The following is a 22,186-nucleotide window of genomic DNA, read 5'->3' as shown; positions in this document are numbered from 1 at the left end:
TCATTGTGGGGATCTGAGGACCTTTGTTTAGAGTACAGACTTGTTTTCCCATTTGCTTTCAAACAATTTGCAAATTAATTCTTTTCTTCTACTTTAGAACACTTTTTCTTTTTTTCTTTTTTTCTTTTTTTTTTTTTTGAAACATTTGGGAATTCATTGGGATTTTTTCCCTTTAGTTAATTCTACAATCAATGGTGTGTTTGATCATTTAAGAGCCTACAGTCTAAGAAAGTAATTATTGCTAGTAGTGATTGGATGTTACATCCTGATATGGACTAATGCATTTGGATCTCTTGAGCAAAATGAGTTTAGTGTTATCAGGTATTTCTCAGGATCCTATATGTACCATGGGAAACAGGGAAAAGGAGATGAAGGGGACCAGCTAATTCACTGAGTGCCACTGCTGACAGACGTGTGACTAACGTACCCCTGTACATCCAACAGGTTTCCTTTTAAATCTGTTGGGCTTCTTGACCTTCCTGTTCTGGTTGAATAATGTTTGGATAAATAGATATAAACATAAATGGACTGAAAGAGAGTTGAAAATACTCTGGAATGCATTTTGATTTCCTTTGCTGATGATCTATTGAATATACCTGATGCATTCTGTGTGTTCATTAACTTTTCTATTTGTTTAATACTTGTACTCATTTTTACTGATCACCATCCTGCCTTCTTTAATGTCAAGATATAATGAAAAATCTTCCAACAACAAAAGTGTCCTTTGATATTTCTTATAGCTTTTATATATATATATAATTTTTATTTTTTTTCTGGATCCATGCCTGTTGCTTTTTGCACACACACAGTCATAGCTCGGGATTTGGCAGCTGGGGTTTCTTTTGTCCTTCCTTTCATCAGATTTTTTTTTCCTTAGCTATTTTATTCAGAATTGACATAACTGTGTAGAACATTTAATAAGGTTGTTCATAATATTGTTGTTATCTGACTAATAGGGAACTAACAATTGGTCAAGTTATTGCACTAATGAAAAATGTAGATGTGAATGTTAGTCTGTTATTTTGTTGCCGAAATAATTGACAGGTGTGACAATACTGACCAGAACAATTTATCTACTTAACAAAGGTGGGGTGTTTAAAAGGTATCAGTGACTTTGCAGTGTACCCGTGTCAAAACAGTTTATCTGAAACTGAAGCTCCTTATGCAATACAAATGCTTTTTAGAGAGTTTTCTAAGTGCACTGTTTTGTTTTGTTTTTTTTTCTTATTCATCTTTGCTTTTCCCCTATATTTTTTTCTTCTATGTTTTTTATTGTTTGAACATAAAAGACAAAAGGACCCTGGAGGGAAGACTTAAAAGTGGTGTTTTCTCACCTTCACACACAATGGTCTGTAGTGGAGGAAAAGACTTAGAGCAGCTTTCTGGGGAGGAGGGGAGTAAGATTTTCTAAATGGATTTTCAACAATATTTTTACATTCTTCCTATCCATTGAGGGGAAAAAAAAAAGATGAAAAAGAATAAAAGAAGGGAAAAAAAAGGCTTTGACTCAAACATCTGTGAATTAACATGAGAACTCTGACATGAATTTAAAATGGCTGATATATAACCCAAAAATTTAGAAAAATCCCTGCAAGAAATGGAAAACAGAGGTACCTTGCTGGGTACCTTGCCCTTTAAAAGGGGCACATGCATTGAAACAGATTGTAAGTGCCTGTCCTTCTAGAGGGGAAGGCATCCCAAGCAGAAACAAGAATCAAAACCTTTCTTGACTGGCACCCTCAGCAACGATCCCAGAAACTGTGAAAAATGGCAGTGATCTGAAAGGTCTGGTCCCCCCGGTCCCACACCGGCATGAATCAGGTCTACAGATTCCAGCGGATTTATCTGCAGGCAAACCTGCTGTTCAGTCACAATAAGGCATTTGTCTTTGAAGACATGTTTACCACAGGTTATTGGGTGTTGTACATGAATTACTGGGTGAAGTTCCCCTGGCTGTACTCTGCAAATTGATTGCCAACTCCCATGATTTCAGTTTGTTTCCCATGAAAATTATTTCTCTTTAAACACCTACTTTCTGGAGGTACATGTTTTGGAAAATGTCTGGGTTTATGTCTGTCATTTAAATAACTTGTAGTCCCAAGTCCGCAAAATGAAGTATATGGATATAGTATGAAAAGAATCCTAAAACCCTCCCCGCAACCTCCCCCCCTCCCCGAAACGAACAGTGAGAACCAGGGCAGTTTCTGTCAGCACACCCTTACAATTTTTACACATGTTTCATGATCTTCTAGGAGGAAGGGCTGGGATTTGGTATTGATATTCCTGAATCTGGGAGCAGTGTGGGTAAGCACAGTAACATCTAATGGCCTCAAAATGTGGACAGATACAATATATTCTTACAAATAATCTTCTAAAAAGAAAGTCAGTAACAATGAACACCATGGTGAAAAAGTTTGTCTTGCTCACACTGTGCCTGTCCAATGAACAGAGGAAGAATAACGCTTTGTCATGTCAAACTAGTACCTTTTTTTTTTTTATTACCACTAATTAATTTTGAACACAGAGGAAAAAATATTTAAGAAAAAAAAAAAGGGGGTGGGGGTGGGGCAGAAGCTTGGGAGAGCTTGCCTAAATCTGATTAACTTTCTTTTGTAATTAAATGGCTAAGAAGTGACTTAAAGTGCAGTTATCTAGGCATATACTTAATTACTACATGATAAATAAATAACCTGAATCAGAATCTGACTTCTTGGTAGAGGAGCAGCAGACCTGGGTAGTCAAAGTGGTTGAAGCAATGAAGGAGATGGGAGAGTGTGGCTTGGCTCCTTCTCTAACTAGAACTCTTTGCATTTGAATAGAAGAATTCCAGTTTATAACTTAAGTATTTATTATTATATTGTCACCGTCATGGCATGTCTCTCCTAGTCAAGCAGGCTGAACTGTTTTGAGACAGCATCTGGGTACTCATCAGGATGGGCCTGTATCTCTTCTCAGGGAAGCTGTGATAGGGGAGATTCCATCTCTCCCTGGGACCTTCCCTGTGCCTAATAGAAACTAAAGGGACTGTCTTCTTCCACAGCCTTCAGGATGGCCCATACCTCTAGACACAGGCAGAGATGTTTCCACCACGATGGTTACGTACTAGGGCTAGAGATTGTCCTGTCGCTATCCATCACGGTATTTAGAGAAGAACCGTACTATGCACTTAGGCCAAGCTAGACGTGGTATCTTCCAATAGAGATATAAAGAACAAGATGTGTTTGCTCCAAGGAGACCAGGGTAACACATATTGTCATTAAGAGCAAAACAATTTGCTTTAAATGGAGAAAAAAAGGATCTGGTTGGTCCACAGGATTTTTTATATTTTTACTATTATTATTGATTTTCACAAAATAAAATAAACTTTTTGATTTGTAAGTTTTGCTGTATTTGGTCTCTACTCCAACTGCAGCAACAAAATTTTGAATTTTGTTGTCTTCAAGGAAACAGAGACCTCGGTCTAATTTCCCATTGCAAATGCAGTTGTTAAAGTGCTGGCAAAATTCTTATTCTTTAAATCAGTGCAGTGCTTTCCCTGGTATCTCTTACATGATCTTGGCTGTTCGAAGGGTGCTTGCTCTGGTTTTGTTGCTTTGACAGCAGACTGAAGAAATGTTTGAAGGAATGCAACTGCTTGAGCCTCACAAGGCTGAATTGGAAGTGGTATCCACATTTTGAATGAAGCTTTGAAGAAGGTAAAAAGCAATGTGAGTTTCCTCCAGCCTGCAATTATACCGCTGATAAGATGTTAATGAAGAGAAGCACTGAATAGACTCTGCAAAGTAGTTATAATCAGGTCTTGTAATTAAAATTGTCAACAAATTGACATAGACTTTTAGTGACTTGTACTAAAACTGCTAGGAAACTGGAGCTGGGACCATCTGTGCATTCACTAAGGCCACTAGCTGAAACATTGCCTCCTTTCAGGATGACCTTTTCCTTAGGGAATTTCCCATATATAGGTTCAAGGTAAATGTCCTTTTAGCCTAAACGTGAAGTCTACCTGAGGCCAACTGCATCTGTTTTGTGAAAGCGTGTAAGAAGTCAGGCAAGCACAGTGACTCTTTGCCTCTTTCCCCCTGGCAATACGCAGTTTCGGGACTTGCTGATCAAGACTTTGTGCAGGTGTCCAAGCTTCAAAACCTTCTGCGTATTTTTAGACCTACAAAGAAACGGAACTTTCTCTGGGCTGAAAAACCTGCGTGTATGTTTGTATACATATCTAAGTACCACCTTATCTCATTCTACCCATACAAATCTTGTTATGTACATAGCTCGCTTTAGCAAACAGAAGATCCGATGTGTAAAATCAACATTGTGCACATATAAGATAAAAATTGCATTCATGCAATGGTAGTGGAAGGGATCTCAAAGTCTTTTAGAGGCTCTGTAAAATAGTGTAATTCAATTAAAAAAAAAATAAAAATCTGTGGTGATTTATTTGCAGCAAGGGTCCAACCCAGGGAAACTATGGAACTGGTAGATTTCACAAGGAATGGAACTGGGTTTGGTTAGCATGCCAGGCATAGCTAAGGATGGCTGTACAGGAGAACTGGTTGTCTGGCTGCAATTTTTCTGAACCAGGTCATCTCTTCTTGGTATAATGTTATATTTTTCCCTTCTATCGTTACATCAAAAGTTCATGGAAAATCATTAGCAGCAGTTTCACAACCTTCAAAAGGTATCACCCCTTTTATTCCCCTGTAGAGGAAAACACACTGTAACTCTCAGCCTTTCATCCTCAAGTATTTGCCACTTAAAAACAAGTTTGAAAGCAACTTAAATGTACAACACATCATATATTTATAAGCTAGGAGCAGAAATGAAACAGCCTAGGCTTGAGGGAAGGCTGGAAATAACCCACATCTATTTCTATAGATAGATCCTTTTGCATATGGCACATAAACCTCTGAGTCAAAAAGATTCTAGTGTGCAGTGTGAAATAAGTCCTTGCTTTTGAGTAGGACAAATGCAACGTGATGTGATTAAAAGGATGATTGTAATATTGTATGTCCCGAAACATTAATAAGCTGGAATTACAAATGCTCCCAGGTAACCAGTTTTGACATCAGCATTATTAAATGTTAATCAAGGAAGGGGAATCACTAGATAAACATTAAGCAATAGTGATCATGGAGTGTTAGTAAACACAGGAAGAAACAACGTGTTCTCACACGTGGCTAGAGCTGGCATCTGCATCATGTTTCTTTGTTGTTACATTTCTCTGCCTCTCTTCCTAGGTTGTCTTGTTATCGATTTGTTAATAAGTTAAGATTGATTGACTTTATTTGATTGATTAATTGATTTTATAAAATCATTTAATAAAATTAAAATATAGAAGGATAAGAAAAAAATTTTTTTATAAGAAACTTATAGCTACACAGTAAAAGTTGTTATGAGATCTTCTGTACGTCCTGTACCAAGGCTAGAAGAAGGGGCTGGAACTATTGTTAAAACATAGGTAATAACTTTAGGGTTGAAAGGTTTCTTTGTATTTAACCAGTCTTTTGTATGCAGAGGTGTATTGAAATGTCAGAATATGAGATTAATGGGAACTGGGGAGAGTCGACTGGAACAGCTTGTAGATGCCTGCCAAGAAATCGTGAACTTTAGTAAAAGGTAATTCCGGCAGGGGGAGATCGCGACCACCGACTCATATACCACCTACCCAAATCGTACCCCAGACCCATTTCTAGACCTTTCTAAGCTCTACTGCGCAGAATCGGATATAGGAGGAGAATATGTTAATGATTTACGGGAAATATCATGGTTATGCATGAATACTTAATGAATATGTATGAATAAGTCCTATATATGGTGTCTGATTTTGAGACCTGGTGTGCGTTGATCGTGAGAGGACACGCTCACGCACCCGGCCGTTAATAAAGAAGTGTCTGCTTATCTACATCACATTGGTGTCGATAAGTTCTTCATTCCGAGATTTCGGAAACAGTTTTGGCGTCCCAGATGGGACCTCGCTGAAGGAGACCGGAGGAGTCGGGGACCTGATCGGTTCCAGCCGGCACCGAGGATTTCTCGGGGATACCCATCGATCCCCGATCCGTAAGGTTCTTCGCGACATTCCCTGGATTTTTGGGTAAGACACTTCTTTTTTAATTGTAGTAAGTAAGTGCACTAGAGGGAGTGGGTAGGAGTCCCACTATAATAAGTGTATGGTAAGGAGTGGGATGGAGTCCCACCAGTGGGTTGGAGTCCCACTGAGTAAGTCTATCTGTCAGACACGGTGAAAGAGCTGCACAGGGTAGGACTAGGAGTCTGCCCGTAAGACATAAGCGAAAGCTATTGCAGGGTTGGACTAAAAGGATCCTTGTGGAAGTGGAAGCCTAGGCGTCTGCCCGTAAGACATAAGCGAAAGCTATTGCAGGGTTGGACAAAAGTGTAGACAAGAGAAACTACATGCTATAGTGTTCTCTAAGGTAGTGCCTCTAACAAGAAGATAGAAGTTGTTTTTGGTTTTTTTCTTGTTTTGTGAGTTTGTGTATTAAGAAGAAAATTAAGAGGTATAATATTGTGTTATATGTTTGTTTAAAGTAACTGTGGGAAAGTGTGAGTGTGGCTGTAAGGGTGAGACGTGTAATTGAGAACGAAAGCGAGTGTGGAGTGTGGATCCGCGGATTGCAGTGACAGAGTTGAATAATTGTGTATTGTACTGTGAGTAATTACACCATGGCAACTAAGTTAACTCGGTTGCTTAAAAGTAAAAGCATGGGTAATCTTGCTGTAAATGACAAAATCCCGAAAAATTCTTTGTTGGGATGTTTATTGGCACATTGGGGAAATTTACAGGATGATCTGCAAAAGAGCCAGATGATTGAGTATTGTAATAATTTGAGTATTGTAATAATTGGTGGCCTTTGTATATATTGGATGATCAGGAAAAGTGGCCCACGAATGGGACACGGAATTATAACACTATTCTGCAGTTAATGCTGTATTGTAAAAGAGAAGGGAAATGGAATAAAATGCCAGATGTGGATTTGTTTTTTTTTTACTTAAGACAAAGAAAGGATTGGCAGGATGATTGTAAGCTAACTATTAGAGATAATTTGGTAATAGCTATAACTTCTGATAATAAGAAAGTGGAAAAAAAATGTTGTTTAAATTGTGAGGTTGGGAGTGGATACAGGAGCAACATTTTTTTTATTAAATACCTGTAAAGGAAAAACTGGAACAAAAACAGGCCATTGCTGCAACCCCTGGATTGGAAATTTGGAAATAAGATAATTACATATGAATTTTTGTATGTACCAGAATGTCCGATACCCTTCTTAGGAAGAGATTTGTTATCCAAATTAAATGCACAGATTGTTTTTGACGAAGGAGAACTTTTCTTGAAAATACCTGAGTCAAAAACGGGAGAAATCCTGATGATACAAGAAAAGGTAAAGGAACAAGAAATTCCACCGGAGGTGGATTTGGCAGTGATCCCTACTGTATGGGAAACAAATATTCCTGGTAAATTGAAACTAGCTGAACCTGTTAAAATAGATTTGAAGGAAGGCGCAGGAACAGTGAGAATTAAACAATATCCAATCAAACCAGAAGTGAGACAGGAATTGAAGAAATTGATTGATAAATTTTTGGAGTATAAAATTTTGGAAGAATGTGAATCTGAGTATAATACTCCTATTTTACCAGTCAGAAAACCTTCGGGTGAATATAGACTGGTACAAGACTTGAGAGCAGTAAATCAAATAGTTAAGGATATTTATCCTGTAGTAGCAAACCCTTATACATTGCTAACAGCATTGAGGGAGACTTATCAGTGGTTTACAGTGCTTGATTTAAAAGATGCTTTCTTTTGTATACCTTTGGAAAAGGAAACCAGAAAACTGTTTGCTTTTGAATGGGAAAATCCTCAAACCGGGCAAAAGATGCAGCTGACATGGACTAGATTACCCCAAGGATTTAAAAACAGCCCAACTATTTTTGGAAATCATTTAGCAAAGGAATTTGAAATCTGGAAACAGGACAAACCAAGACCTGGACATTTATTTTTACAATATGTGGATGATATATTGATTGCTACAGAAGAAAGATTTATTTGTATACAGGTGACTATTGACCTTTTGAATTTCCTGGGACTAAATGGGTATAAGGTATCCAGGAAGAAAGCCCAAATAGCCTGCCAGACTGTGATATATCTCGGCTTTGAGATTTTAAAAGGACAACGACAATTAGGAAAAAATCGCAAAGAAGCTATTTGTGGTATACCTGAGCCGAGAAATATTCATGAACTCAGAGCATTTTTTGGGAATGACTGGGTGGTGTCGCCTTTGGATCATGAACTATGGGCTAATAGCTAAACCGCTGTATGAGGCCCAAAAGAATTCTCCCTTTGTATGGGGCCCACAACAACAAAAGGCTTTTGTAGAGTTGAAACGTGCCTTAATGTCTGCACCTGCCTTGGGACTGCCGGATCTAACCAAAGATTTCCAGCTGTTTCTACTTGAAAGACAACACCTTGCACTGGGCGTGTTAATCCAGAGGATAGGAAGCTGGAAACGACCAGTCGGATATTTCTCTAAACAACTGGACACAGTGAGTAAAGGGTGGCCAAACTGCCTTCGAGAAGTGGCCGCAATAGTGATGCTCATACAAGAAGCTCGGAAATTGACTTTGGGAAGAACAATAACAGTCTATGTTCCACACATGGTGATAACTGTCTTAGAACAGAAGGGGGGACATTGGCTGTCCCCCAGCCGAATGATGAAATACCAGGTGGTATTGACTGAACAAGATGATGTGATTCTAAAGACAACTAACCTGGTAGATCCTGCAGTATTTTTAAGTTCCATACGGGAAGAAGGATGACTGGAACATGATTGCTTGGCTACCATCGAGTATGTTTATTCCAGTCGTGAAGATCTGAAGGATGTGCCATTGGAGTGACCAGACTGGGAATTGTATACTGATGGAAGCAGCTTTATGGAACAAGGAGTTCGATACGCCGGATATGCGGTAACAACAGAGACTACAGTTATAGAAGCAGGAGCATTGGCAAGTACCACATCAGCCCAAAAGGCGGAACTCATCGCTTTAATTCGAGCCTTAGAGATAAGCAAAGACAAGAGAGTAAATATCTGGACTGATTCAAAATATGCCTTTGGGGTAGTGCATGTCCATGGAGCTTTGTGGAAAGAGAGGGGGTTATTGTCCTCTCAAGGATCAAATAATAAGCATCAAACAGAAATTTTATGATTATTGCAAGCGGTTCAAAAGCCAGATCAAGTAGCAATCATGCACTGTAAGGCACACCAGATTGGGAATACAAAAATAATAGCTGGGTATAATTTAGCTGATAGAACATCAAAAAAAAAAAAAGAAAAAAAAAAAAAAAGGTAGCAAAGAAACAAGAATTGCAAATGGCAATAATTCCTTCTCAAACAGTAACCCTTCCTAGGGAAAAACCGAGATATTCAGAGGAAGATGACAAATTGGGTCAGTTATTAAATGCTAAGAAAAACTTAGCTGGATGGTGCATAACTCCTAACGGGCAAGTAGTAATTCCACCTCTTTTGATGAGAGTGATAATTCAAATGAGACACCAAGAATGTCATTGGGGGGCAGAAGCCTTAGTAACATTTTTACGAAAGCAAGTAATACCAGTTAAGATGTTAGGAATAGCTAAAATGGTAACTGCAAAGTGTGAAGTATGTTTGAAAAATAATCCAGTGATTATGAAAAAGGTTTAAATGGGTAGACTGAAATCTGGTACAGAACCTGCAGATTATGGGCAAGTAGATTTTTCAGAGTTATCTAGACAAAATGGGTACCGGTACATCCTGGTAAGGGTTGATACTTTTACAGGATGGCCAGAAGCCCTTCCCTGTCGCACCACACAAGCAAAAGAGGTTGTAAGTGGTTATTACAAGAAATAATTCCGAGATATGGAGTTACTATTGGAAATCCTCTGTAGAGGTCCACACTTTGTGGCTGAAGTAGTCCAAAGTGTTAGCAAAGTATTGGGTATTAATTGGGATTTGCATGCGTCTTGGAGACCACAATTTAGTGGAAAAGTGGAGAGGATGAATCAAACTTTGAAACGACAAATAAGTAAAATTTGTCAAGAAACCAGTCTAAAGTGGCCTCAGGCACTTTCATTGGCATTATTATGAATCAGGGTAAAGCCAAAGAGTGGAACCTCAGTCAGTCCTTATGAATTATTATATGGAAAACCATGAGTCTCTAGAACCAAATCTAAACATACATGTAAAAGGAAAACAAGATGTGTATAACTATTTGCTTTTTCTAAGGAAAACTTTGGCTGTGATTTGGAGTGTAGTAATTTGGAATAGACCTTTACCCCTGGAAAATTCAGTGCATGATTTCCAACCAGGAGACTATGTCTATGTGAAGACTTGGACCTCCGAACCCTTGCAGGAGCACTGGAGAGGACCTTTCCAGATACTGTTAACCACTTTTACAGCTATCAAAACTGCAGAATCGGATGCTTGGATACATTATACTCGAGTGAAGAAAGCACCATGAAGAAAGCATCTACTCCGTGGAAGATTGTTAATCGTGACCCAGAGACTTTAAAATTGACTTTGAAACATGTCTAATTTTTCATATCAGGTTATGATTGGTTTTTGGATTTTCTTTTGGTTGGTAGTGTTGGTGGGATCATGGGCTGACTTGGTGGACAGGAACAAAAGACAAATAGAAACAGAACAAGTGATTGACATTCCCAAACAAATGGCTAAGGAAAATTTGATGGTAGGATTGATTAAAGAATTTGACAATTTACAAAACGTCATGCAGATCACTGCTTGTTTGCCAATACCGAGGGCAGTAGGTGAATCTATTCCATGGGGAATTTTAACTATGAATCTGACTAATCTGGAACATAAAAATGAAACCACCTATTGTGAACAAAGGCCAGTAACTCAATGGTATGAACAAGTAAAGGTTATTAGAAAACAGTGGAAGTCACCAGGTAAAGAAACAGATTGTAAAAAAAACCAACCAAAAAACAACAAAAAACCCCCAAACTATTGAATTATGATTTTATAACAGGATCCCGACCTAGTGCCATAGCTTGAGTTCTTCTTCCTTGGGGTCCAAATCTCCAGTTAGGATGGTGTTCTTATGATGAACAACTTAAAACCAATGTGAGCAGAAGTATCATGAAATGGAAGCGTAATAAAACTGGCCAAGGTACCCAATTAGTAGAACAATGGGACTCTCTATGGTCTATGTCCATATTTTCTCATTTTCAGTATATGGCAAGAACTTCTTGGTGTTTTAACTGGGATGGAAAAGTTTTTTTCAGTATTACCCTGGGTCAATGATAGGTCAACTTCATCGGGAGAGAAGGAAAATAAAATAGTGCCATGGTGGAAATGTGAAAAAGTGTATGATTGCAGTAATGCAGACTTAGTAATCCAAAGAATTCCTCCGTAGGCCACTGTTTTAAAATATGGTTGTTTTTGTCGAGGTCTTAAGAACACTCTCAATTTAACCAGCACTTTTACAGTTAGGAAAGGAACTTTATTTAGTTGTAGAAAATTTACTATTTGACGTCCAGGACATTTAGTTTGGGCATTAAGTGATGGAACCTGGACCACACATTTACCATTAGATGGTAAGGTGAAACAAATTACTTTAGGCATGCCAACATTGTGTCCAATTTGAAAGAAATCACCATTTAAAGGATCCTTAGAGAATTTAGAATTGAAACGAATAAAGAGATCTGAGATAAATGATGATATTTGGAATGAACCATTTACAGGAGTGAAAACTGGTTGGGCACTTGAATCACTTTTTAAATCCTATAGCTTCATATAGAAACAGAGCATGGCTCTATCAGTTAACTGGTCAAGTGGAAAAATTAGCAAACGTTAACAAAAAGGGGTTTAAGGAATTGAATATATAATTACAGGCGACCTCCAGAATGACTTTACAATTAGAATGGCACTAGATATGCTCCTACTTAAAGAACATGGAGTATGTGGATATCTCAAGGATAAATTGGACCACTGTTGTATCCACATTCCAAATGTCACTCAGGATGTGGAACATGACCTAGACCTATTAGGAAAAATTGAAAAAGAAACTGAAGCAATTCAAAAGGATATGTCAGAACATTGGCTTGGGAAAATTTTTAACAAACTGGGATGGAATTTGAGCTCTTGGATACAATCTATAATTAAAACTTTGTTTCTGTTATTAATTGTCTTTTTGATGAGCATGCTAGTATATGCATGTTTGAAGAAACAGTTTACCAATAGAATTGCAGTCAATCGTATGATTATGAGAGAAGTACCAACTATTTTATCAAGACATGATCCATCACCAAAATATGTTGAAACAAAAGATATATGAATAATGTGAAAGTATTGAAATAATGATTTTCAACACTTTCAAAGGGGGGAAATGTTATCGATTTGTTAATAAGTTAAGATTGATTGACTTTATTTGATTGATTAATTGATTTTATAAAATCATTTAATAAAATTAAAATATAGAAGGATAAGAAAAAAATTTTTTATAAGAAACTTATAGCTACACAGTGAAAGTTGTTATGAGATCTTCTGTACGTCCTGTACCAAGGCTAGAAGAAGGGGCTGGAACTATTGTTAAAACATAGGTAATAACTTTAGGGTTGAAAGGTTTCTTTGTATTTAACCAGTCTTTTGTATGCAGAGGTGTATTGAAATGTCAGAATATGAGATTAATGGGAATTGGGGAGAGTCGACTGGAACAGCTTGTAGATGCCTGCCAAGAAATCGTGAACTTTAGTAAAAGGTAATTCCGGCAGGGGGAGATCGCGACCACCGACTCATATACCACCTACCCAAATCATACCCCAGACCCATTTCTAGACCTTTCTAAGCTCTACTGCGCAGAATCGGATATAGGAGGAGAATATGTTAATGATTTACGGGAAATATCATGGTTATGCATGAATACTTAATGAATATGTATAAGTTCTATATATGGTGTCTGATTTTGAGACCTGGCGTGCGTTGATCGTGAGAGGACTCGCTCATGCACCCGGCCGTTAATAAAGAAGTGTCTGCTTATCTACATCACATTGGTGTCGATAAATTCTTCATTCCGAGATTTCGGTAACAGTCTCACTAGGCATTCTGGGAGTTTTTTCTTCAAATTTTGGTTTTTATTTTTGTGAAATGCAAATATTACTAGTAAAATTTGTGAGGCTTAGAAGTTTATAATTGTTTCTTACAAAATTATTAACACCTTCTTTAAAAGCATCACATATTAGTCCTGCTAGAAGAATGAAAAGGGATGGAAGAATGTTCTGAATAAAGATGTTTTCCTATTTTTTCATGTTATCTTTTGTGAAACTTAATCTGAACTTGGAATAAGTGTTTTCAAAGTTTGACTTCAGCAATCTCTTTGGTTTATTTAATTAAAAAAAAAAAAAAAAAGAGGCAGCCACTTTTCATGCACCTAGTGAAAATGCATTATGTTTCTTCAGGATTAAAGGTAGGCAAGTAAAAAAAGAAAAAAAGAAGAGAAAAAAAGAGAGGAAGAGAAAAGTGGGGTGGTTCCTCCTGAAAAAAAGACTAAAGGGTGACTTTGTAGCAAGAGCTCTTTCCCCTGAGCTGGTGGTGACTTATCCAGACTTAAACATTTTGCAGCCTGTGAAAGAACAGCCACACAGCCTCTCTAAAATACACTGATTGAACATTTCTGTCAGCCTGTATTCACCTGAGAGGCATCACAGTCCTGCTCTACTTCCCCCTCCTTCCTACACTACTGACATGTCCCCCAGCCTTGGGGGTGGGATGACACACAATGACTTGGTATCAGCTGGGGATCCTTCCCTGATGAGGAAATCCTTAGTGGCCAGTTTAAAGCAGCTGGAGATATGCTTTAAAACACTAAGGCAGTCAGAAAGTGGTGGTTAATCAAGGCTGTCCTAATTTTACTTAGAAAACTTATTTGGCTGACTTGCTTGGACTTTAGGGACAGAGAAAATGGGATGTGGAATGGACTTCCTTCCAAACATGAACTGTGTTTTTCTTTTTTAGATTCTTTTGACAAGAAAATTAGAGTCCCTCCTTTATCAGCAGTTGGTTATTTTGTGCATGTTTTTCAAAGCTTGTCAGTAGGTGTCAAGACCCATAGAAGTGCATTTTAACAACGCTCCATCAGGCACACAGGTAAAGGTACATATTCATGGCTGCCACTTCCTCCTATGCTCTGAGCTGCACAGCTTACAGAGTCACAGCGATGTGAGTGTTGAGTTGTCACCCACTTCTCCCAGAAAAAGGCTTGATAAGATACAGTCAACAAAACCAAAATTACTTACTTTGTATTTCAGAGTACATAACTGCATAACATAAGCCCATTCATGTCGGCATATGTAATAGAAACCTGCTAGAGCAAGGGGGAAGCCAAACCCTCCATGCACCATTCCCACTTCATTTTTCAACACTGTCTATTCCTTGCAGCCAGGCACTTGGAGTTTCTGTCTGTCTCTTATTTAAAGCAACTGACTCAGGTTCTGTACCTGAGTCTTCTGAGGCTGCACTCCAGGCAAGGACCATATCCATGCTTAGGTACAAGGGAAAAGTTATCTTGATGCATTCAATGCCATGAACAGAGGGAATTGATGACTTGGCATTCAAGTGCCAAGTCATCAATCATAAAGAATCAATCTTCACTCCCTGAGGAGCTGGCCCCAGGCAAACATAATTCTCTCTCACTGCCACAGACCTGATAGCTCTTGTCCCATTTGTAGGGAGTGTATTTGTTCTTATTTCAACACTGATTCACTTGGCATTCAGAAGTATTTTCCAGATTCCCAGAAAATGTCACCTAATTCATTCTCTCTCAAAGGGGTGGTGATGCTTGTATGTTAGAGTATCCTAATACTTGTTTTCCCAGTAGTATATTACACTCTAAGAGCTGAATGGAAAACAAGATCCTGTTTGTTCCCATATTGCCTTTTGTGCATGTGATTTGAGAAAGTGGAATGGTAGGCACACAAGGAGGGCTGTTAAAAGCTTTGGAGTGCTTTTAACTCAGTCAGGCTTTTTGTGCCTGTCAGCAGGCAGGTTAATCAGTAAGCCTTATTATTTGTATTCCAATGGCAACTGAAAGGTATCATTCCAGACTACGACATCATTGCAGCCAGGACCTATATTAACCAGAGAATGAAAGCTGCGCCCTGCCTGCTTAAAGCTTATACTTTAACTTTTAGATTTGATAATTTCCTTCCTTTTCTTTTTTTTCCTTTCTCTTTTTTTTTTCTGAGCCAAAATGTCTTGAAAAACAGCAAGGTAAGTAAGCCCACTGAATTCAAGGAATTTGGATTGCTGACTCAGGAGCATAGTTGCTGTAATCATTGACAAGGGGAAAAATTTTTATTATTATTTCTTCTTTTTTTCTCCCCTTAAATTATTCTTAATCCTAGACAGGGAGTCAGAGTAGTCAGCTCCCAAGCACCAGAATGTGTAACTAGCTAATTATGTGTGAAAGAGAGGAGTGCATTTACAGTGTTCTCTTCTGCATAGGTCCTTATTATAATTTGGGACCTCTTGAAAGATGGTGTTTGGAGCTTAGAAATGCTCCAATAATTAGGAATCTGCATCACATTTTTCTTGTTAGAAGCAGAGCTGGTACTCAAAACCTGCTAGGGAGAGCACTTTTCCAAAAAATGGAAGACAAAAGGCTTCAATGTTCCTTCCATGCTGTGGGGAGTAGGGACTCACATCTCCTGCACCACGAAAACAGGTCTCAGTCACCAGTGCATGCAGTGCTTCAGGAGGTTACATTCCTCTCCTCACATGTGGCTTTCCACTTGGCCTGAACTGATCTAACATTGTGCTACAGGTGAAAAGGTTTATCATCTCAACCATCCCCTGCTCCTGACTGTGATCTCCTGCTGCTACCTTACATGAGTTCCAGAAATTATGCAACCATGCAGTGGGATGATGTAATTCAATGCTCTAGTTGAAAATGAAGTCAGGGAAAAAAAAAAATTCCAAAGCCCTAAATGTTTGATTTTCAGTCAGAGAAGCAAACTGATGAGACTCACTTTGTAGTCACCAACGTGCTAAATCGGACATGAGGTCAGGAATGGGGATGGAGGGGAAGAATGGCTGACGTCTTTCAAGCACAACCTGCATTAGGTCATAAAATGGCAGTGCCTACACTTGAGTTACTGTGTAATCAAGACTGGCAAATTCGTGTGTTTAGAAGCAGGTTGTGTAAGAGGATGTGGGAGGGATCAGAGGTCTTGACAACTTCAAACACTGCTGGAACTACAAAGCAATCTAAAGTTTTTTTAGACTGTCATCCAAATTGTTCTTTCCTCCACTTCCTGGAGAGTTGGACAGATGTCTAACCCTGTTCCTCATTTCTTAACTTTCTTCCATTTTCCACAAAGTGGAAAATCTGTTTATTTTCTTCTCTCTATCCCTCTCTTTTCCTTTCTTTTCTTCCCTCTCCCCCCCCCCTTTATTTTTCCCTTTTAATATTTAAAGGAATTATGGGGAATAAGTAAAATCAATAATAATCAGTTTGAGTGTTTAACCATTGGAAAGAACCCAGATTCTGTTGCTGTCATTTAACAGGGTAAGATACAGTGAAGTGGAGCTAGAATCTTTTTTTGGGGTGGTGGTGGTGAGATTAAAGAGATCACATTCACTCTAGCTGAAATTCATCTAAGCAATATAATGGCAGCAATATGGCCTTCAAAATTAACTTAAGTGGGAGTTTCTTAGTATGCAAAAATTGTTTGGGATGTTCTTATAGGTCTGAAATTCCCTTCTCACAGATAAACTGGGGCAACGATGGTGAATTTGCACCTTGTTATTCCAGCACTAAATTCCTGGTCTACAGGGAATTTATAATCACATCTCACTGGCCTAGAAGAATTTTTGTTCCATCTGCTTTGCTGATCTGGAATAAATAATTAGTAATACCAGAGTTTAATGAAAAATTCTGGTTTATCTTTACAGACATGAGTTTCAAAATAAATTTATATGAAGTTTTGACAAGGCTCTAACCCGAACCTTCAAACCAGCTGAGTTTTGTTCATTCTAAGCTTTAATGCTTGGGAAAGTGACCAATGAGGCATAAAGCAAATCTTATTGCTTCATCAGATGGTGAGTGCAATTTATGATCTACTGACAAACCCAACAGAGAATGCTGAAATATTTTGGTCATGCCTAATAAAATAGCAGGTACAGTCTACAGATAGGTCAAAGACTAATCTCAGGTTCATGCACTAATCTTTGCTGAAGCCAATGGGAGTAACCTTAGCCTCGGTTCAACAAAATATTTAAGCACATGCTTAAGTGCAGAACTGTAGTTACAGTAACTACAGGCTACAAATGAGACAAAGTAGGAGCAAACTCTCAATGAAACTCAATGAAACGGCCCATTTCACTCCTTTTACTAAGCCCCATAGCAAGTGCTCTTAAACACTGAGTCACCTTTGTAAGAATTTTTTTTTCAGATTCGAAATGTTCTGAAGCGTATGTTTTAAATTAAGGTTTTCCATTTGGCTGCACTAAGTTTTGAAGAGAAAATTTGTCCCACAGAACTGGGACAGTGATGATAGGCAAGCTATCAGGAGGTTCTGCTGGCCAAAGAAATGCACATTAGATCTTTAAGAAGTGGTTTAATTATCCAGCAAGTTTCCAGGGGACCCAGGCAGACATTCACAGTCCTCACAACAACAGAGAAGCAGAGTCTTGCTGAGACAATGAGGGACTTGCTTGCACGATGAATCCATGATTATCTTTCTCTCCACACATTCCTGCTTGTCCTTCTCACCTAGCTTAGGAGAGCTCTTTTCGAGAGAATTTCAAGGGCTGCTTTATTTGTTAGGAGACAAGGAGGCACTAATAAATTCCTCTGTGTGAGGTATTTAATTACATAATAATGTGTACACTAATCAAGGTAATTGTGTTTGTGAAAACACCTTGATATGGGAACAGTTAATCACCCAAGGCATTGCTTCTTAACACACCTTGGAAGTTAACTTAATTAAATTAATTAGAACAATGAAAAAATGAACTGTTTATTGGTCTACAATGGCCCGAAGCGAAGGCTTTTCCACCAATGCCAGGAAATCTCCCAGACTGCAAGTAATTTTTCTTTTTTTTTTTCCAAAGCCTCCAGTTCTTTCACTTATGGCGACTTGTGAGGAGCCTGAAACTGATGACATTTTCCTCTACAGCCTTCACATCTGAACTGTCTCTGCAGGAACCACGTGATTTGTACCCAGAAATACTGTACCTGATGCCAAGACCCAGAAAATGAACTTACTGGTGTTATAAATTGAGACCACAATGGATCATAATCCAATTAAAATTTTTATTAATTACAGCAAGTAGAATATGAGCAAAGACAGCGCTGGACGGCAGGGGAGTCTGCGCTCCGCCAACTGCTGTACTGAGCAGTTCAAACAGTCCCTTTTTATACTTTTTTTTTTACTTTCGTGTTCATGAAGTAGTGGAGGTGTTGACCCTTCATTCATATGCACAAGCGGCATCCTGGACACCTGGCAGTTATCTTCTCTTTCACAAGCGGCATCCTGGACACCTGGCGGTTATCTTATCTTTTGTTGCCTAATCTTTACATTGGGCTTAACATAAATCTTAATAAACAATACCCTAGTCCATAGTTTCTTACAATCCCCCCTTTTTCTTTTTATCCTATTATTGTTTATTAGACGTTGCTTTCATTCTCGGCACTGCGAACAAACCTTTTTCCACAATCCCAACATTTATCATAACACTCACAAGGTAATACCTCACAATTACAATAGGCATAGTTTTCACGTGGCATAACGCATTCGCAACAATCTTCATCCTCATTAATAGATACACTCTTATATTTTGCCCTAGACCTCGTAGTTAAAATAAGCAATTGAGCTATGTCAAACCGTTCTCTAATAAAGTGTAAAATATAGCGTAATATACAAGGCCCAAATATAAGTCCCAGAATCAACATAATAAGTGGTCCTGCTAAAGCAGACAACAAAGTGGTTAGCCAAGGTGAGATATTAAACCAGTTTTCATACCATGACCTGCCCGCCTCACGATCTTCCTTACGTTGATCTAACCTTTTCCGGAGTTCAGACATGGTGTCCTGGACTACTCCTGTATGGTCAGCAAAAGAACAACATTCTTCATTGAGAGCTACACATAACCCTCCTTCCTTTAAGAACAATAGATCTAATCCTCTTCTATTTTGCAGCACTACTTCTGATAGAGACTTTACTGAAGTGGCTAAATTTTGGATAGATTGTTCTATTTTTGCTAAATCCTCATCTACAGCCATCTGCAAACTTTGTAATTCCTGACCTTTTACTAGGGAGGCTATGCCTGTACCTGCTCCAACTCCGCCCGCTATCAGCAGTGTAGCTAGGGTTACCACTGTAATTGGCTCTCATTTTTGTCTATTCAGGTCTCCTTCAAAGTGGCGTAACACCTCCTCAGAGGTGTGATAGATCAGACAAGGAACAATAATCACCTGTACACAAAACTGAGATTGATTAAACACGTTTAGGGATAGGCAAGGCGTTACTCCGATGTCTGAACAAACCCATTTAGCTCCTGGTGTCGGGATAGCCCATTTGTCAGCTTGATTCTTATGTTTCTTTATGTTAGCTTTAGTGATTGTTTGATTACACAAGGGCTGATATTTTTCGGGCACTGTATGTATACATTTTCCTTGACCTGTTACCAATTGAATAGTAATTCCTTGCGTATGGTTCTTCTGGTCATCCCATGGGCATTCTTGTGGGTTTGAACCACTAGACCATTGAATCCTATCTGGTATTCCGATTGCCTCAAAATATGGTGGTCTAACATTGTAACATAACCAGCATTCCTTAGTTAAATTTGGTTTGCTTTCATTAAGGGTACGATAAGAGGCTTGCATTAAATCCCATAAGGGGTCTTTAGACTCTGACACTCCTGAATCCCTAACTAAAGAGGACTCAGTCACCGTGTCATTACTTGTTCTATCTGTTACTGATAGGGAGTTTGGACGAGTGGTTGTAACACTTGTGGGGACAATCTTTTTCTTAGGGAAAGTGGGTGAATTCAATACTTTATTCGGCCCAACAGGGAGTGAATCATATGGTATTTTAATTTTTCTTATGAGAAAGTGCCCTCCCCAATCTTTAGGAATTCCTGCATAGACACGTATTCCCCATGTTCGTCTTACTAACCACTCGTCTTCTAGGGGATGCAATACTTGAAATTTGATGTGGGTACAGACTTTCTTGTTACGTGGAGCTACATAATCCACGTCGCGCAGACCTGTAAGATCTACACCCGTTTGTTCAGGTACACATCCGTTAGGAGTCCAGGTTGCTTTTATATATTTATCAGGAGCCTTTACTGTCCAGCCCGAGGCTATTGTCTCACATCCCCAATAACCACAATAATAGTGTCCAGGATAATTACAGTAAGGCTGTCCAGAGGCCGGGCATAAATAAAATGGAGGTCCTTTTTCACAAGGTATTGGTACTAAATCACAAAGTTTCACTACGAATTCAGGTGGCCCTGGGTTGCTAAAAGTGGCTATTGTTTTCGTTCCTTCCCAAGATATTAGTTCCCACTTAAATGGTTCATGTGGGTTTCCCCCTTTTGCCTGGGTTATTATCAATAGCACAATTAACGGTATACCAGGAAAAAGGGTGTTTGTTAATTTTGCCAATTTAAGTATATTTTTACCAGTCCTGGGGAAGTTCGGCCATGGCTGCTTTTGCATCCCATTTTTCTGGCTCTTTTCTCCACGGTTTGTTTCTCCTCTGCCTCGCCCGTCGACTCGGTTGCTTTGAGCCACGGGGTGTACCATCTTCTCGGCAGCAAGGGAATTCTTCAGGAGAATAGCTGTTTCGGGCTTTCTGCCTGTTTACATAGGCTTCCCACTTCGCAGCTTTAATTAATGGGGCCAAGCAAGACACGGTTAGTACTCCCCTCCTGCACTTTATAACTAAAATTTCAGCTACAAAGGGGACTGGTTCGTTGGAGTGGTAACAATAATATTGAGGGTTTATTCCTTTAGCAAAAATTTCCCACCACTCTTGGGATTCCCGAATAATTTCTTGTTTAGACTCTAATTGTTTTAGTCTCCACTCAGTGAGAGTTCTTTGGATTTTTCCAACACTGTGTGCAAACTCCTGTCGGAGGGTATCCGAATTCACAGTGTGTCCACCATTTATCCTGGCATACCTTACATTTAAAACAAGCAAATGGATAACAATTGCAGTTCAAATTATTACACCTAATTCGTATATCCAAAATGCATATATCATTCACATCAGCATATTTTCTATATTCAATATCGTGTGGCTGCATGAGCTTAGCAATTACACTTCTTACTCTTCCATATATAATAGATAAAAAAAGAAATAATTATAGCAAATATAAACAACAATACACACTTTATACCAAAAGGTAATGCGGCAAAATAATCAAACAAAGTCTCTATCATTCAGGGTTATCTTGGTGCCTTACCCTCACAGGTATGTGGGGTTCGGAAATTTGGATTTTAATCGGTGGGATTTCCAGTCTACTAATTGTGTCCGGAGAGTACCAGACATCGGGGTTAATTTGTTTTTGATCATCCACGGTCAAAGGATAAGCAGACACTGTTAGCTCTTGAATTTTTATTTTAATTTCTAATTGCAATTCAACAATTAAATCTCGTCCTAACAGATTAAATTCTGCTTCAGGGACGAGCAAGAGTTCACCCATTCCAAATTTATTTTCAGTTTCGAATACCACATTTTTGATTTTGCTTACTTTAAAGGGTTCTCCTTTTGCCCCAATTACTTGTACTTTTTTTTTTTTTTTTTTTTTTTCCAGGGGAAGCTTTACATCCCTCAGGTATTTGCCTAATAGTCGATTTCTCAGCTCCAGTGTCTACTAAAAGGGTGAACCCTTGTTTATGGGGACCTATTTTTAATTTTATCAAGGGCTCATGATGACTCCGGTCCCCTAAGATATAGAGCCCCTGACTCTCCTATTCCGTTTTCAATATTTCCTCATCCCTGATCCTTTCTCTGCAATTCTTCTTTATATGTCCCTTCTTTCCACAGTAAAAACAACATCTCTGTTCCTTCTTTACTACTACGTTCCCTTGTTTCGTTCCAGCAGATCTGTGTTCACCAGTTTGCCCTTTGCGATCCTCTCTGACTGCTGCTACCATCATTTTTACT

At 38.7% G+C, this 22,186-nt stretch overlaps 1 long non-coding RNA gene across 1 annotated transcript in view; it reads left to right on the top strand.

Moving 5' to 3' along the window:
• Positions 1–15,130: 15,130 nt before the first annotated feature.
• Positions 15,131–22,186, top strand: part of LOC130142069 (uncharacterized) — a 28,827-nt gene continuing 21,771 nt past the window's right edge. The window contains exons 1-2 of the long non-coding RNA XR_008819285.1: positions 15,131–15,278; positions 18,123–18,278. This is a non-coding gene — a long non-coding RNA (uncharacterized LOC130142069). The remainder of the gene's footprint in view (positions 15,279–18,122; positions 18,279–22,186) is intronic.

This window comes from Falco biarmicus, chromosome W (genome assembly GCF_023638135.1).
Source record: "Falco biarmicus isolate bFalBia1 chromosome W, bFalBia1.pri, whole genome shotgun sequence".
In the NCBI taxonomy this organism is placed as follows: Eukaryota; Metazoa; Chordata; class Aves; order Falconiformes; family Falconidae; genus Falco; species Falco biarmicus.
This window is presented reverse-complemented; position numbering and strand designations above follow the sequence as displayed.